General features: G+C 41.9%; 1 pseudogene; it reads left to right on the forward strand.

Moving 5' to 3' along the window:
• The first annotated feature begins 931 nt into the window (after positions 1 to 931).
• On the forward strand, positions 932 to 12,538 carry LOC101723257 (S-phase kinase-associated protein 1 pseudogene; annotated as a pseudogene).
• The last annotated feature ends 6,794 nt before the right edge of the window (positions 12,539 to 19,332 follow it).

Here is a 19,332-nt window from a genome sequence, read left to right on the forward strand (position 1 = left end):
CCGAAGACCACATGCAAGAAAAAGACAGCTAAAATGTTGGGCTGGGATTTAGCTCAGTGGTTCCAGCGCCTGGCTCGAAAGCGCAAGGTCCTGAGTTTGATTCTTGGTACAAAAAAAACACAAAAAACAACCAAAAAACAAATAGCTAAAATGTCACTAGAAAACCAATTAGGAATATATTGGGGGTGGGTGGGAAGGAGTGAGACAGGCCCCCTCTAATCAAGATCACATGGTTTTAAAGGAGCAGCTACTTGGGGTGTCCACACTTCCATCATTTCCCTTACTATATTTAGAGATCAAGAAAAAACTTTGGGGCTGTATGTCCCACGTGGAGTATATCTCAAACTGTTAGAAGCCTCAAGTAGATGAGTGGAGAGAATTCAGAGAAGCCAGCCATTGTGGTGCATGCCTATGCTCCCGGCACTTCAGGAGGCTGAAGCAGGAGAATTGCAAATTCCAGCCCAGCCTGAGCAACTTAGCAAGAACCTGTCTAAAACAAAAAAAAATGTTTAAAAAGGTGCTGAGGGTATAGCTCGGTGCAAATGTCCTGGGTTCAATCTTCAGCACCACACACAGAAAAGGCAGGGGACGCCATATAGGGTTCTTGGGGTCAAAAGCTAGATACTTCCTGGAGGGATGGAGGGGGTGAAGGGAGGGCAGGGGAAGGGGGAAAAATAAGAACCAAGAGAGTATGTAAAGGTGCATACTTCTAGTGAAATTCATTATGTTGCACACCAAAAGAAAAGCTAGATACTTCCTGACACCAGCACAGGAATCAGGGAGAGAGAACAGGAAAGACCTCAAGACCCAAATTTGGGGGTGTTAGTCCTCTCAGAAGTTGGGATGGTGTCTGGAAGCTGTGACTTTGGTATCCCCAGCAGAAGGGCAGAGCCCCAGGAGCTGGTTCTGAGAAAATGGGAACAGTCTGCTCATGGCCAATGGAGAGTCTTTGAAAGAATCAGGAAGTGGGGGATGCGGTTGGAGCATCACCAAGACGGTGCTTGGTGTAGGTTAGAAATGACAGGGAAATGATTATATAGTAAATTTCGTGTATATTTTTAAATGGTTTACTGTTGTTAAAGGAAAAGATATAGCCTAGGAGAATGGGGAAAATAAAGCGTGTCCTTCCCTCAGCTGGGAGATGGATAAGAGAGATAAGGCTTGCACGCCTCTCCACATGCGGTCAGCTTTCCTCACCCGGAGCCCAGAACAAGGCTGATTCCATTCAGCTCAAGGGGACCTCGGAATATTGGAGAATCGGAGGCAGAAACTCTGCAGTTCTTTCTACAGGCCAAGACAGAGAGTGACAGAAAGCAACACTAGGATACAGAGAAGAAACAAAAATACTGGTGGGGAATATAATCAGAGACAAGAGTCAAGACAGCAGAGGAGGCACACAGGCCAAAATAGCAAAGACTCCACTTGCATGGGGAAGAAGGACAGAGACCAAAATGGAAAGGAACTGGCTCCATTCTGCTTCCACATGGCAGCTTGCCTGGGAAATAACCAAATCCTTCTGAATTTCATGGCTCAAAGACAATGGAAATGAGAAATGAGGAATATTCAGGGGAGTAGGGAAGAGGGCAGGGCAAATTTATCCTGGCATGGAACCAGACACATTGTTTCAGCAATATATAGGTACCCGCCTTTTACATAGTGGCTAGTTACGTTGGCTACCAGCCCTCTTGCTTACCTTTAGGCCAAAGTGTTGGACTCACAGTGAATGAGAAGCCTGGAGAGAGGGACAGGAACTCAAGAGCAGAGGTCTGGCTGGGGGTGAAATGGCAATAGAAGCAATGTGCCATGCTTCAGCTTTGTGGACTTCCTTTCACCTACCTGCAGGGATCGTTGGTGGAGGAATGCACATAGTGCTTGAAAAAGACAATGTGTTGGGCCAGGAATTTAGCTCAGTGGTTCCGCCACCTGCTTCGCAAGAGCAAGGACTCGAGTTCGATCCCCGGTACCAAAAAAAAAGGAAAAGAAAATGTGCTCTAAGGAAGCCCAATCCCTGCTCCTACTTTGGAGAAATGCCTCTCTGGACACAGAGACTCATGGCAGTGGATCACAGGACCTAAACTTCCTTTTGGTAAAGCTCATTTCCAGTCTTGCATGGGCAAGTTGTTGGCCAGTCCCAAGCCCATCCAAAAGTTTCCCTCTTTCCTGCCCTTCAGTCCTTCTTCCTGCTGCTGCTTGAAATTTGCAAAGTCCTCTGGCAAAGTCTGTTTGCTCTCTTCCTCCCCTTCCACAAACCCTTAGCTTCAGCATTTTTATATTTGGCTAGGGTTCCTCATTGGACAAAGTTATATCTTAGTAACAGACATTTCTGCTATTTGGAAAAGATATGGCATGAAGGACTGGCTGGTCATCTTTCAGTAACAGGGTGGTTACTGGCAAGAATCAAGTAATTTCCTAGCTCCCATAAAAGCTGCCCCCTCCCCAAGAGGTTTCTCATTTTACTCTGTCCTGAAAGCCAGGCAGCTTTGAGAAGCAAATAATGAAGGAAGCCTTCTAAATGGGGCCCAACTGCACCCTGAACGTGGGACTCAGGCAAGCACAGAATTGCCCAAATCATAACAAGCAAGGTATTCAGTTCTGAGGTCTTGAACCTAGCATTGCTCATCAGCCTGATTCTAACAGGCTTTTCCTTAACTAGTGGCCTTTGAATGTAGCTGACCTTCCTACACATGTTATCCTAGAATACCCTATAGCCTCCATTGATAAATTCACTGTAAGTTAAAAGAGGATCCAAGTCCTTGCCTTGAACACCCTGCCTTTAATGAGCTCACAGTCTGAGAGGAACATAAAAGACAATAAATGTATAACGGCATGACATGAGGTTCAGTGTGCAGTATGGTATCTCCCATTCTCTGTCACTTAGAACTCCAGATTCATGGAATCAACCATAGTAAAAGACTGCAAGATGTAGTACTTGTTTCTGTGAAAATGCTATGTAGAGAAAATTGGCCTGTTCTTAGACCAGCACAGGGACAATGAAATAAGCTTCACTCCCTGGAGGAGAAGCTGTTCAAGAGTTTTAGCTTGGGTGATTAGAGATGAAGTGGTTGGACTAGGAACTCTGTTATTTCTAGTTGAAGATTAAAGAAGAAATGATGGAGAGTGATGGGTAGAGAATTGGGTCCCTTGAGAAGTGGTCCTTTCCAAATTCTGGAAGAACTCTTCAGGCACCCAAGAAGGAAGGACAAGGGGTAAAGGGAACACATCTGGAAAATGAATTCAACATTTAATAACAAGACCAGGAGCAGGAGGAAAGCTTGATCTTCCTGGAATGTCCATAGCCCTTTCTTCTTGCCCAGCTTGCTATCCTGTGAAAAAAAATTTTCTTAAATTTTCTTCACACATAGACCAACACTGATACAGGATATGTATCCTACAGCAAACCAAAGTACAGAAATAAATAGCAGAAGCCAGCCACAGAAAGGGAGGGAGACAGAGCCCCTCAGTCAGGAAGCACAGCACAGCCCTGGAGAGAAAACAGACATGGATGGGGTGGGGTGGGAGCCTCAGGGCAGGGGAGGCAGAGCTGGGACTGAAATAATAGGGAGCCAAGGTGCCCCCCTCCATGGAGCACATCCCATGGCCCACTCTTGCTTTGGAAAGAGAGCACTGATGAGACTGAAGGGCGGTGATGTGATGGTCAGGCACTTGGGAAGAAATTGCTGTCTGACTTGCCCATTGCTGTTCCTGATTCTGAGGATATGTTTCTGAAGGAGAGGAAGTCCCTGCGGAATGAGTCCTGACAAGGATGCCCTGGAGGAGAAGAAAATAAGCACAGCATTCTGCCCAAGGGAGGGCCTGGGGCTCCCTCCTGCCGGTGCTCTGACTAGCTCACACTGTGGAAAGTGTGCAGGTGGGAGGGGAGAGCCTGAGTCTCTGGCCACTAGGGAAGAGGCGGATGGATCTCTGCAAGTCCTTTGAGTCAGCTGCAGGCCTTCCTCTGGCCCATTCCCTCCATCTTCATCCTTACTTGGTTTTCAGTCAGGCCATATCCCTGACTGGGCATTCAAGAGAATTAAATTGACCTACACCCCCAAATTCTCCCTTCAGAAGAGGCCTTTCCTGAATTAATGGACTCAGGCCTGGGGATTCATTGCCAAAGTTTGGTTAGAAGCAAACGCGAGTTCCTGTCACACCTGGGAGGAAGGTACCTAAACAACCAGGAGGTAGGGGGAGTTGTCTACCCTGGGGGAAAGAGTGCTTGTTCAGCCCCAGTTTGGGCACAACCCCATCCCTATGCTATGAGAATAATCTAACATCCTATTGTCAAACTTCTTTATGAAAGGCCAAAGTTAGGTTGCTGAGTTGGATACATTGCTCAGACTGATGCCCTTCACCAACACTTGCTGCCCGCCCATACTTCTTTTTGCTTAGCGTTACTTCTCCGCTTGGTCCTTAGCTTTTGATGGTCTCCAGTGTGTTCCCAGCAGACTTCTTAGGAAGGGATCTTGCACCAAGACTTTATTTCCACTAAGCCCGGGGCACCATCCTTGTCTTCCACGGTGTCCAGGTGACATTGTGTCTCTGGCTGACGGGACTTTTCCCTGCAAATGAGCATGCCTGCTATGAAGGGAGCACCTGTGTACTCTGGCCTTTTCCACAAGTATTTATTAAGCCTATAAGTCTTTGTCTTGATTTGTAGTTTTGGCTGTACCTGGTTGGCAAGACAAGATCTGGGAAGACCTGCCATGCCTAAGTCACTGACTTCCCATTGCCCAGGACCAGCTGAGATTCCTCAGCTGTGAACACTTTCACACACTGAAGTTCCCCTAATACTAATACTCAGTGCCATTTCCAACTTGTGGATTTACATTCCTTCCTATTATGTAGGACTTTAGGTTCTTTATATTCTCTGCTTCTGATAACTGCTGGATAGTTAACTCCTTGTCATTTGTTCATATAAAACATTTTAGGAATTGGCCATGAGTATTTTAGTGTCATTCAAAACACACACTCTAGAATGCACTGGGGATACATCAATGAATGAGAAACAGTGTCTTTTCCTCTAAAAGCACTCAATCTTGTAAAAAGAATCTTAAGTACCTTCCAAGATATTAGAGGTAAAATTGACTTTGTAAGTTGACCTTGACACTTAATCATTTACATGGAAAATGGAAGAAATTCTTGAAGACTCCTGTCCATACATTGTTGGGATTAGATGTAAGGAGTTCCTGGGAAAAGGTCTGCCAGCAAAGTAGATATTCCCTGAACTTTTAACTCAGATTTCTAGATGTGATTCTAATGATGAGACCCACAGTTGTGGGAAAAATCATTGTCACAGTTCCCAGCTGGAAGGCAGAGACCCAGGTAGAGAGAACATTAGAAAATTTGTATGAATATGTCTGTTCACCAAACGTTAGCTACTAGAAAAAAGAAAGAGGAGCAGTCAAGGACAAGGCAAAGACAGAAAGGAAAGGAGGGACAGAATACCGTGTGTGACTCACAAGGAATTTTCCCCCACCCCAGGTCATGAGCTGTTTTGCTGGTATGTATCCTGGTACTGGTCAAATGGTATCCAACATTGGTCTCACATTCCTTACTCAGGCTTCTCTGTGTCTTGTCCTTTCTATAAATAAAAAATATAAGCAAATGAACGATAATATTCCCACTAGAACTTGGTAGTTACAGAGAGAGGCAACTATAGAAAATATACATAGAAATGAAGATGAAATAAGTTACAACAGAGAAAAAATAAGAAAATAATTGAATGCATCCAGAGCACTCAGTAAGAGGGGAGCAACACAGAGAGAATATTAGTAGGAAGCAAAACAGAGGAGTTTATATGGGAGGCTCACAAGAATGGAGAGAAGACAAAGAACAAAAGCTGAATTCAAGTCTGCAGCATCCTATCCTTCTGAGGCTAGTACCCTCAGCACTTCCAGACTTCCCACATATTCTCCTTCAGCCCAAATCCAACAGAGCAGAGGAAAGCACTGGGGAAGAAGCAGGAAGAAGGAATGGGAAGCAAGGACAGATTTGGCAAGCATTTGAAGGGGGGAGAGAGAAGGGATTCTGGTCTTTGACGAGATTGGGCACACTCAGGGTGGTATTGCCATAGAAAAGGACACTGGTTATTGATATGGGGGTTAGAAAAGTACCCAAGAGGCTAGAAATATAACCCCCAACTACAGCACCCTCTTTAGATAACCCCCAGTAAACCAAAAACTTTCCAATCACTTTATCTCCTCCACTTTTGAAATATTCAAATTCAGTACTGGTGTTTTTACCAATAGATGTGAATGCTGCCCAAGATCTAGGTCCCAGGTACTGCCTCTCCACTCTACCTGATGGAAAGAGACAATGTTCAATGAGTATTAGCTGTGTGCAATTGAACGTAGGGAATGTGTCTCACTTTGGCCAGTGAGGGCCTGAGATGTCATCCTTTACAATCTCTGGCCTCAGGCAGGCTGTGGAGTCCCAATCCTATGTCCTGGAATTTATTAGATACTTTGTAAATCACATGGGGATGTCTGCTTTCTTTGGAACTTTATGACAATTTTGTTTGAGATTAAACATTTCTAGAGATTTTCAATCTAGACTTCCTCATGGATGCTATGGATGAGGGAGAAAGGAGTTACAAAAGTTCTTGTGTTGCTTAAAAAATGGTCACATGGCAATTCAGGGCAATAACCAAAGGCCCTGGGTAAAATCCAGGCCCAGTTTTTCTCTTGGCTAGAATCGGGGGTTGAGATTGATCCATTTATTATAGAGACTTACTCATTTGTCAAGGTCATCACAGTGAAGACATAGGGTTGTCAAGAATCCACTGCAGACTTGGGACTTTGCAGAGAAACTACTCTACCTTTAGGGTTCATGCCCTGGAAAAGGCGCCAGGTATGATTCCACTTTCTCCATTTCACATTCAGAGTGATCTTTTTCTTTATGCATTTGCCTGCTTTTTTTTTTCTTTATACATTTCTCATTACTTAATAAATACACAAAAACTTAGAATTCTGTGTGTTTTCACTGATGAAAATCATTTTGTTGTATAAACATTTAATTGAGCCTTATTCTGTGCCAGACTTCTGGTCATGGTAGAAATTCAAAGTCAACTGAAAAATACTTTTCCCCTATTGAGAAAAATCACCACTGAGCAAGGATGGAAGGAAGGAAGGACTGCAGGAAAGGGAAGCTGGAGTCAGGCTGGGATGGTGTCCTTCAAGGAGTCATCCTGGGGGAACTTTCAAAGAACAGTAGAGGGCATGAAAAAGATAGGGGACGATTTCTTACTGTTCCCAATGGAAGAATAAAGAGCTGGATGATGAGGATGATGATCAAGGAGCTTGTTCTCTTCAGATGTCATTCTTCTCACTGGTAATTCCAGGGGTGAGGGCAGCTAGGGAAGCTAGGAAACAGAACAGGAAAGCCAAGTGAGTTTTCCAAGACAGGCTGATTCAGTTGTCCCTTGAGGGGGTGAAATGGTGCCCTGTTTCTGTCCTTCCATTCCCTTATTTCCCTTTTGACCAATTTAGGCTACAACCACCTCTGCTTTTCTAAAAAATATAAAATATGATCAAAGTAAAAGGCAGACATTCAGATTCTGACCCTAACTGAAAAGAGAGACACAGAAAGAGAGCAATGAAAAACATTTGTATCTCAAAAGACAAGTAAAGATAAAATGATTGCAACTTAGACACAGAAAACAAAAGATGGAGCAGAAAATAAAAGGACAATGATAAAAATGTTGTATCCATAAGAAAGGAAAATCATAGGTAGATGGAAGAAAAAGGGATGGGTACCATGGTGGGCACCATGATCTACTCTTCCTCTGCTAGGCAAAGTCCTGAGTAGCTTTACACTGCTCCTAAAAAAGATAAAAAGAGAACTTTCCTCATCCTTTTATCTGTCCTGCTCTCTCACAGCCTCTACTTCTCAAGGCCTGTTCTGACCAAGGGAAGCGAATGGAATTTTCTAAAAATGATGCCTTCTTTCTCCTTTCCCAGAGGAAGCACACCCATGAACATGTAAGGAGCAGCTGAGCAAACTGTGTCAAGAACACAGAAAAACATGAGGTTGGATGCATGTCAGGCCCTTCCCAATTTCAAACAACTTGCCCCATCCATGTATCCTCACCTCAGCTATGACAAGTCAAGTGCATGACCCAATTTAGCTGAAAGTAATAAAATGAAGGGAATATGGTAGGGTGGAGAGTTCAGGCTATAGGTGTATGATAGGGACCTTCACTTACCTGCTTTATCCTAGTCTGCTTTGAAATAAATCAATCCAAGCTCTTCTTGCCTTAAGGGTTTGTGTTGAGAAGTCTGCTATGATTCAGATGGGCTTTCCTTTGTATGTGATTTGTTTCTTTTCTCTAACTGCTTGTAGAATTTTGTTCTGTTGGGTTTCTGGAATCTTAACTATTATATGACTATGTGTAGATTTTTTTTTATCACAGCTAGTTGGAGTCCTATATGCCTCACTTATCTGTATGTCAAGTTCTTTTCCCCTGCTTGGGAAGTTTTCTGCCATTACTTCTGTGAACAGTTTTTTTTATGTCATCTGCACTCTCTCCTATTTCTTCATTGACTCCAATTAATCTTATGTTTTTCTTCTTTGCATTGTCTAGCAGATGCTGGATTAATTTCTCATGGTCTCCTACTGTTTTAAAGAAATTTTTCTTTTCCTGGTCACTAATTGCAATCTTATCTTCTATGTCTGAAATTCTGTCCTCACATTGGCTCCTTCTACTGTGAAAACTATCAGTGGATTTTTTGATCTCCTGGAAATCTGTTTGCATGTCTTTTATGGATTCCATTTGTTTCCTATGTTGGGATTCCATTGTGTTCCTCAGCTCCTCTATGTTTTTATCTGTGTCTGCTCTAGATTTATTAACCATGTCTTGTACTATGGGCAAATTTCTGCTGTTATGTGAGAAATTATTTCTGATTTCATTTTTTCCAGATTCTCTTTTGTTGCCAGTTCAGGGAGTCCAGGTGGTTGAGTATCAGATTGTGCCATCTCCTTGCCCTTTGGGGTTGTCTTAGGTGATCTGGAAGTCTGGTTTTGAGACTTCTTTAAGTATCTTCTCATTTCAATAGATACAGCCTGCTGTACCTTTGTTGCGGCAACTTTTTGCTCACCCAGTGGTCTTCAATTCTCAGCAAGCCACTGAGTAGCCTTTTCTCTGCTGCTCACCAGTACACTAATTCCTAGGTTCAGAAACATGGCCTTCTGGATCCCTGAGCTGACCTGTTGTCTGCATGGGCTTCTGGCTGGGGCCTGTGCACACTTGGGATGGTATCTATGTAGCTGTTGTGTGGGAGGGACTTTGACTGGGGACTGTGCACCCCAGTTCCTGTTGTGTAATCAAGGTTCTGGCTAGGGTCTCACACTCTTAAATCAATACTATCGGGATGAACCTCTGGCTATTGCTTGTGTGCCTATGCAGCTCTTTTCCAGGTAGAACCTTGGCTGGGGTCAGAGTGGAGCCCTGGCTGGGATCTGCTTGCAGCCGCACTGCTCTGGTCTACCCTGATGCACCCCCAAATAAAGTGCTCTGGTGTGCCTTTCTTTCAGAGATGTTTCTCTTTCAGTGGGCTTCAATTTTCATAAGGAGCTTCAGAGAGGCCCTCTGTCTATTGTTCACTTCTGCTCTATCTTCTGGAACTCAGAACAATGTCCTTTATGACCCCTGTAACTCTTCAGTTTGGATCCAGGTAATGGCTTGGCATAGCCACAGTGGGGAGGGATGTGTGCTGCTGACACCCATGTGGCTCACCTCCTCAGCACTGGGGTGACTCTGCTCCTCGGCACTCGGGGTAGTGTTACTAGGGTGTAGGGGGACTCTTCCTAGTCTACTTTGATACAATTGACACTGCTCCTTATTCCCTGGTGCACCTTGATGGAGCTGACACCCCAAAACTCATCCTTTCCTCACTAGGATGGTAATGATTAGGACTTGGGAAGGGGACATCACAAGAGTATTAAGGGTGTACCTACTGGATGCACTACACATGTGCTTGTCTCCACTTCCAGGGCCATTAAGAAAAGTTAAGGATCCCTCTCCCTTAACAAAATCAACCCTAACCTCTTTGGATAAGTATAAATATCATGGATTGAAAGATGCTAAAATGAGTTTCTTATTTTGTTTTCACTGAGGATGTACAAAGCCAATGAAAGACTGTAGAATTTTCTTTGAACTTTCAAAATAAGAAGGTAAGACTCTAGGACATCCACAAGCAATTTGGCAAGCCTTAAAGATGAACATTCACATGAAGGGAATAAAAATATAGGAAGCCTGGCTTTGGAAAAATTTCTTAAGAGTGGGGTGGCATTTTTTTTCCTCCTCACTGGAAAGAGAGAAGTGTGCTCCCCATCACTTCAAAATGGAGGACCAGACAGCACACATGGCTCATGAGGGGCCCTTGGATATGGCCAAGCCCAGGGCCCTGGCTTTCTGATGCCTAGGTGAAGAAGCAGGGGCTCAGGTAGAAAAGTAGGGCAGAGGCTCAGCTCTTCTGGACACTGGCCCACCTCTAGGAAAAGGGAATTGAGCTAACCATGGTTGTTTCAGGTGCTGAACAAATGGACTACCTAGGGGTTGATGGGCAGGGAATGGGGGCTGGCCAGGAACCAGAACCGTGTTTAAATCCTATCCAATAGAGTTTCTAGGAGGGAAGTGGTAGTGGTGGGGAAAAGAGCACTGACCTAAAAGGAAAGACACTTTTGCCCTTGTCTGGGAGGTATAGTGAGCCAGACTCACTAGGGTGATCTTAAAAATGCTGGACAGCAGAGTCAGCCCTGAGATCATGCAGCTCCAGGGCACCCTGTCACCAGGTGCAGTACATCCACTTCCCCACTGGGTCCACAGAAGGGAGGGGAAGAGGAAGATCTCATGCCTGGAAAATTAGAGGGCAGCAAATCCACACCTTTGAGTTCCAGGACAGGCATGGGTTCCAGCCACTATTGACAGAGGGAAAAAGGCTTTAACTGTGGTTCACAATTTTCACTGTGACAGGACTAGGTATTTTAATTACTGAAATAGGTCTTCTTGTGGTGAAAACTGACCAGAAGTTGACTACTGCCTGAGCGATTCTGGGAAAAGTATGGAACTGGCCTCCGAATTTGCAGAGTGCACTTTCAGTTCATGTTCTTTGAATCATGTGGCATTGGGGTCCTGTAAGTGCTTAAAGGAAAGTTCCTCATATCTCTGCTGCCCTTGCATCTCACAGCGGCTTACCTCTCAGGGCATGTTCTGGCCAAGAGGAGCACTTGGGGTTTCCTGAAGGGGTGCTTCTTTGCTCTCCTGATCTTGCCACGCATTCTTGGTTCTGCCAGAAAAAAACATTCTCCCACCTTGAGGTCTTCAAGTGCATCTTCAACTTCTTTCCTTCCTCATGCTCCGGAAGCTCCTTCCAAAGCTCTGTGAGCTCTTTTGGTTTACCTCTGTGGCTTAGAAGTCATTTCGTATATGGCTATTTCTTTGTCTTTGGTCTTTCCCCCAGACACTGTAAATTCCTTGTGGGTAAGGCCCCTCTCTTGTTCCCTTTCCTCTTCCCAAGGATGAGAGAACTTTTGGCACATTAGAGATGCTCAGTTAGTGTTTGTTGAATGGATGAATGAACACACTTTTATACATTGCACAATTAGGGAACAAATGCAGGAATTTCAGTTTCGATATACATGACTTGAAAGTCATTTATTTTGAGAGATAGTCAAAGAAAGAGGGAACATAAGGTAGGATGTTAAAAATGGAAAAATTAAATATGGAGTAATTTTTTTCTGAAGCATCAGTAAAGACAAAATGGGGGGAAATTAGACACCAAGGAGTTATGACATAGTGGTGTAACAGTCTGCATCTCAGCTCTGAGGCTCTGCAAGACCTTGTTTTGGACAGGGCTGTTTAACAAGGTACAAATAAAAAAAATAACAAAAAAGGACAAAAACTGGTTTAGCGTATTTCCTCAATCCCAGCTCCAGAATGTAAAGGAACATGGAATTTTAAAAGATGTCCAATGCCTTTCTCCTGCATGTGGAGATGTCTTCTTGCTCCTGTCTCCCTCAGGCCCACACAGCCCTCTAGAGACCAAATGCCAGGCCTTCAGTTAAGTTGCACCATTCTGATGGAGAGATGTTTGAAGTTGATGTTGAAATTGTCCAACAGTCTGTGACAATCAAGACCATGCTGGAAGATGTGGGCATGGATGATGAAGGAGATGATAACCCAGGTCCTCTACCAAATGTTAGTGCAGCGATATTTAAAAAAGGCCATTCAGTGGTACACCCACCACAAGAGTGACCTCTTCCTCTTCAGGATGATGAGAACAAAGAAAAACGAACAGATAACATCCCTGTGTGGGACCAAAAATTCCTGAAAGGTGAACAAGGAACTCGTTTTGAACTGATTCCGGCAGCAAACTACCTAGAAATCAAAAGTTGGCTTGATGTCACATCCATGACTGTTGCCAATATGATCAAGGGGAAAACTCCTGAGGAGATTCCCAAGGGCTTCAATATCAAAATTGACTGCACTGAAGAGGAGGAAGCCTAGGTAGGCAAGGAGAACCAGTGGTGTGAGAAGTGAAATATTTGTGCCTGACACTGTAAGGATTGTTCCAAATACTAATTGCACTGCTCTGTTTATAATTGTTAATGTTAGACAAAAGGTAGACAATCACAGAAGCAAATCAATTATATTAGCATAATATTGTCCTCACTGCATGTATAGTTTGAGTACAGATTCCAAATCAATGCCTGAATTTCTTCTAGTCTGAGCAAAAGCTGCTGTTTTCCTTTGAATAGAATGGAACTGTGGGTTCTCGGTAGAAAGTTGACATTTTGAGCTTTCCCTCTTTGTGTAACGTGATTTCTGCCTAGTTAACTTCAGTGAGCTTTTAAAAGTTGGTGTTGTAAATATAACAAGTTGTAAAAAGTTTTCTGAAACTGAATTAACAAAATGTCTTTATTCAGAAGTTGGAAACTGGAAAAAGGCTACTTGCAGTAACTTTCCCGAGTGGGGTTATTTAGGATCCTGCCACCTCGTAGAATCAAGCAGTATCACTGGTGTAGATAGGCCTGTATGTAGCAGGGCTCCCTTACTGGAGCTGAGGACTTATTTTATTTCTTTTTAAATTTTTAATCTTCTCAGGTTTGAAGATGTTGTCTAAAGACTCAGTAGCTACCAAATTTGTGGTTTGGGGGAGAAGTGTCACTGGACAGTTTGTTAGCTTTTTAATTAAAGATGACACTTAATTCGTGTGGTGTGTCATCTTTCTCTAATCACTGTTTCCTTGTGGGGAAAACTATTCACATTTCTTGCATATAAAAAGTAACCTAACCTTTAATATGAAAATGTATGACAAAACCCAGGGAAAAAGAAAGACTTGAAAAATGATGAATCAAATTATCTAACATAGGGACCAGAGGGAAAATGGGACTAAAGCAGAAGGAAGCTTGGCTGGTCATCCCAAGGCCTGAGAAAATTAATTTGGGAACCTCAAAGTTACAACTTATTGTCACAGGTGCTCCAGGTAGCCAGACCACAGAGGACAGCTTCCAGGTGTATTTTGGGGAATGTACATGCTCTTGGACCTTTGTGTCTCCATCAGTGGACTGGCCCGGTAGTGGGCATTAAAATAGCAACATTCCTTGTGATGCAAAGACCATGGTGTCGAAAAATAGTCTGGGTCATTTGCACAGGGCTACAAGAAAATGAAACCCTCAAATTAGTGATGATAAATATTGTGTAAGTCAAAGGGATAGAAACTCAGAGGCAGATTTCAATTTTTAGAAGGAAAAAAGAAACCAAATGACATTGGATCATTGGAACCTATGTATTTTTACAGAGTGAAGACTGCAAATTACAACTGCAAAACCCGCCCCATTTGTAATGTTTTTAATGAGCAATTGTATTTGAGATTTTAGAAATTAATATGAAAAAATACCAATTTAGCTCAATTGAGGATATTACATGTTTGTTTATTACAGTTCAGTCAAATTCAGGAATCTCTGAAATCCTGGATTGAGTCAGGATCATGCTAGAGGATGGAGCAGTCAGGAAAGCACATCATTGACAAGATCACAGAAGCTTTTAAGAATTTGGATAGAGGACCTGACTCAGAATAAAGAGGATCCCGTGAATAGGTGCGTTATCTAGGAAAACAATTGCAGTAGTTGTCAGCATCTCCTTGAAGCAATAGCATGGGAAGATGAGGAAAAGTTTCTAGCAAACAAGGCATGGCTTAATGGCAACATCTGGAGGAAAACAAATAATTATGGCCACTACTAGACATCCTAACAGGAAGACACTGCCTAGACCAACATAAGCAAAGTTCCCCGTCACTCCCAGGCAACAGTGACAAGAACAAAACATGCTTCCAATGGGTTTCTCAGTAGGGGCTCCAAAATCAAAGTCATGAGAGTTGGCCTTGGTCCATAAGGCCCTTGAGCACTGCCTGTTAATGACAACGATATATTCCAGGGGAAATGGTACAGGACAGTCCCATACCCCTTGTACTGAAGTGACTCTCAAAGTAGCAAGCTAGACCATGATTAGATAGCATGTCACCAGACATAAAGTCCTGTTCTGTTTGGATTTGCGGTGGGTCAGTTCCTGCCATGACCCCAGAGCAGAGGTGAGAAGCATAATGTCAGAGATTTCCACTTTCACTGTCTGCTGGGCACTTTCTGACCTCTAGAGTAATTTCACTCAGTCAATTTCTAATTGTCTTGTACAAAGATGTAATTTGGAAATATTCTGAAAGGCTGAATTTAGAAAGAGCTTTACAACATGCAGACATCACACCAATGGTGAAAACAGCAGCAAATTGAAATTTGCTAAAAAATACATTAGTGATTTAGTGATTTTTTTTTACTACATTGGTGAAATTCAAGGCAGAATTAAATTAACATCCAATGTTTGCATCTTTCAAGTTATCATTTCTGCCTTGAAAACTGAAATAATCATTTCTCTGAAGTTTTGCAAATTAAAACATATTATTCCATACAGAATCCCACACCCCAAGTATTTTCCAAAATGCAATAGAAAAATATATTGGAAAGGCTTACAGTTTACTTAAATGGCTAAAAAATTGAAAGATTTATTTTCTTGAATAATGTAATTTTCAAAAATCTATTGATGGCTATGTTTAGGCAGAGTGAAGGTCTCACCAGTCTTCTGGAAAAGTTAAACAATATAAGTGGTAAGAGTCTGAAATTCTAGAAGAGTGATCCAATTTGAATTTTCCAGATTCTTTGTAACTCTCCCTAAGTCTGATGAAATTTTGCTTCTCATTCTCTCAAGAATACATAGATGGTAAGATTTTACGGGATGCCAAATAAAAGTGCTCCATTCTTCAATTAAGAAGGGATTTACTGAAAAGAAAATGTGTAATTATTCAAGAGGAGAAACTGGCACAGAAGTGGTGAGGTGGGCCCAGGAAGACGTCCCAGATGCACTCTGTCTAGAAGCACTGCGTCCCCATGCAAACTGGGATAGCAACAAGTTAGGGACGATTCTCTTTTGTTTCTGAATACGCAGCCAGGTCCACCTCACACCTTCTTGTCAACCATTCACTTTGTTATAAATGAGTCCTCAGATGTAATTACTAAGGGATGATAGGTCCCAAATAAGTGACAGACAATAAAAATAGAACTTTGTGGGAGGATGGAAATTTATGGCTAGGGAATTTTCACTGAGGACAAAAATTAACATACTACCCCTCATGTCATTTACACTCAACTGTTCTGAGTTAAAGTATTTCTACCATAGAAGAAGAGGAGGAGACAAAAGAGGAAGATAAGGAGGAAGAAGAAGAGGAGAAAAAAAAAGAGGGGGGAAGGAGAGGAGGAAGAGGAAGAGGAGAAGAGAAGAGGGAAAAGAAGGAATGTTGTCTTAACTAGTGTCAGGTGAACAAATTTTTGTGAGTCAGTATCCTAGAATAAAATAGTCTATTAGGTACATTTCTATGTACTTTGACACCGAGAGAGCTCTTCCAAGCTCATCACACACTTCCTCCGTATATTGCAAGAAAACTCTCCAAGTAGAGATTTTCTGCCCGGTCAGTGTTTCCCCAGGACCTGAAAAAGCCCTGGGACATAGTGACTATCCAGGAGTAATGACTTCTCTTGCCAAGCCCGAGGGGTTTCAATATGGGTTCAATGCTAGCAGTTTTGCACGACTTCAATTATTTAAAAGATCTCATGATTTTTAATTGCACGGCTTCCAGATCTTATAATTTGACTTTTGGAAACAGGGTAGTGGACAAGAAGAAAACATCTTCCACTTGTTTAAATGTAGATAACAGGACCAATCACAGATAATAGGACTAAAGTCTGATTTCAACCACAACCTTTGTGTTTCCACAGAACATTGGATAACACAAATTTTTAAAAGATTTAAAAATCATAATTATCTATGACACATTGCACTTTGTGGCTAGACAGTTAATTTGTTGAGCTTAAGCACTGTGTCTTTCTGATTTTCTTTTTTGTATTATCCCAAAAAATTTTAGTATAGACATATAACACAGACATTTTAACAAAGCTAAAATGTGTATTGAATTAGCATACAGTCAAATCTGAGCTTGCCATAATGTCAGATATTGACTTGTTATTTGAATATTCAATAGTCATTGCTGGCTTTCTCATTGATAGCAGTATGTCAACTGTACAGGTAGATTGATTAGGTCCTAGGTCAACAACGGATGTCTAACTAAAGGTCTGAAATAGCAAATTCTGCTATTTATAAAGTTCGGGTTAGTGTAGTAGTAGTATTAGTAGTATTATCTGATGGAGGGTTTCAGGGAAGTTGTTTCCAACTCAAAAGGATCAACAAGAGTAAAAATTATTAATAGCACAAAAAGCAAAGGAATGCTTCACAGGGTGGGAGTAGACCAGTGAAAGGGTTCATGAGCCCTATAGGGACAGATACTGGGTTTCTAAAGGTCCGGGGTTATAAAGGGGAGGATCCACAGTTGGGGATTGATGAGACTCATGGCTCAGCAGGAAAGCTGACTGGCCCACTTTTGGGGAGGAGGAGTTTTTGAGGATACCAAGTTTTAGAGACAGTGTCATGGCATCCAAAGCCCACTGAGGGGTCAAAACTACATTGAAAACGAGGTTTGATGCAGCCTGGGGCAATGTACTTTTGGGTTTGTGTCTGCTAGGGATCTTGGGGGGGTGTGGCAACCTCTATTAGTTTTCTGGTGTTTTGAGACAATTGTCCCTGCTCTGTCTGGTTTCTTGATTCTTGTCCCATGATTTTCTGCTGTTTATTTGTCCTTGCTCTACTCCCAACCTCATTAAGAAGTTAATATGGTTTTAGAAAACTTCTAAATTTTAAATTAGATTGATTATTTAAAGAATATCAGTTTTTTAAAAGGATACAATAAAATATGGATGTCTCTATGCCCTCCCATTGGAAGAATCTTTTCCATGCACAAAGCAATTGAAGGTATCATAAATAAAAGTCTTAGTAAATTGGATTCTAAAAAAACTGCTAATACTTATAAAATCTAAACTTATTGTGAGAAAATATCAAAAATACAAATTTTGTTATCCTACTTACAGGATTAGAACAATTGTATTTTTAAAAAATTTTAAACAACAAGTGCATACAATCTTAAATTAAAAGTAGATCTAAATTATCAATCATTTGTTTTAATCATTTTAATCTTTATTTACACTTTCAGTTTCTCATACTAGAGAAACTATTCGGTATTTACACGGGTGTCCTATTTATTTCACTTAAGAGTATGGCCTCAATATGCATCCATTTAGCTATAAATGTCTCTAGTTTCTCATTCTTTATGGCTGAGTACTACTCCATTTTATATATAAAAAACCACATCTTCTTTATCCAGTTTCCAGTTGGTGGGCACTTGGGCTGTTTCCAATTTGAAATAGAAAAAGGTCCAAAGGTGTAGAGGTGGTGGGAGGGGAAGGGGAAAGGGAAGAAGGGAAAGGAAAAATTATGAGAAAAGAAAAACATGAAAACAAAATCTATGAAAATAGGGAAGAATGGAGGGGTTGAAGGGCACACGGGTAATGGGGAGAAAAATAAGAACCAAGGTACATCATGTACAGGTACAAGTGCCCAATGATAAATGTAAATGTATTGGATACTGAAAATGTACCAATAAAAGAAGTTTTTAAAAATAATTAATTTTTAAATAGTAGATCCGAAAAGAGATCTACATGCGGCATACAATTTTAATGACAATGCAAGATGAAATGGTCACTGTTATGGCTAGTATACAGATGTCCCCCAAAGCCTTATGCGGTCATAGTGGGGCCTTTTGCAGGTGACTGGATCTAAGGTTTGTGGTTCTGGGATCAAGGGTGTATTATGATTACTAAATTAGCCTGCTGATTGGTTTGGCATTGTTCTGGGTAATAGTAAGGGTGACCCACATTGGGTGTGAGTGCTACCTGGGCAGGTAGCCTGGGAAAAAGGGACAGAAAGAGGGCTCTAATGTCGTTTGCTGCTTGCTGCCTCACTGTCTTCTGCCTGCCATGAACAGTTTCTCCTCTGTGATGCCCCTCTCCCATACTGTCCTGCCTTGGAGCCAGCCAACTGTGAACTGAAACCTCTACAAACTGTGAGCTAAATAAATCTTTCCTCCTTTAACTTTGGGTGTTCTGTATTTTGTTTCAGCAATGAGAAGAGCAACTAACACAGTCATGTTCCCAGGGGCAGTTCTTGGCTTTAGTGTATGATGGATTCACCCATTGCAGTGTGTTTTCTTTTCTCATAGACAAGCATAACTATATAACTTTGAAAATCACCTCCATTAAATGTTCTGTACAAACCAGAGTCTTACCCCAGAAACAAAAGGTTCCTGGTCAGAACTCTTGATCATAAAAATGAAAGGGAGTCATTTCATCTACTTTCATTCTTTCCTCCTAGCTGGCCAGATGTAGCAGAAAGACAATCAGACCTTCCTTTTATAGGATATTAGAAGTGAGAAAGGTCTTGGAGATTGTGAAATCTAATCCCTTTATTTTCCAAAGAAACTGAGGCTCAGGGTAATTGACTTGAAACTGATGGGAAGTTTCAATTCTGTCACTTACTTGCTGTAAGGCCATTTTGAAAATAGATATTATATCCTATTTAGATCACCCATATCTCAGATATAACATTTTTATAATGAATGCATATATTGAGAGAAGAAAAGATTCAATTTAATATAATCAAAGTGCTGGCACTAAGCTTCTCAAGGACAAAGATTGTTAACACTAACAAATATCGTATGCCTTTGGTCTGACAGTTTTTTTGTCTTGTTTTGTTTGCTATTGGGGATCGAACTTGGGCTCTTGCACTTCTGAGGCAGGCAGTGGAACCACTGAGCTAAATCCCCAGCCTGGTCTGACAATCAG

This window comes from Heterocephalus glaber, unplaced genomic scaffold (assembly GCF_053883595.1).
Source record: "Heterocephalus glaber isolate CG9 unplaced genomic scaffold, H.glaber_assembly_v1.0 deba00001531, whole genome shotgun sequence".
Taxonomy (NCBI): domain Eukaryota; kingdom Metazoa; phylum Chordata; class Mammalia; order Rodentia; family Bathyergidae; genus Heterocephalus; species Heterocephalus glaber.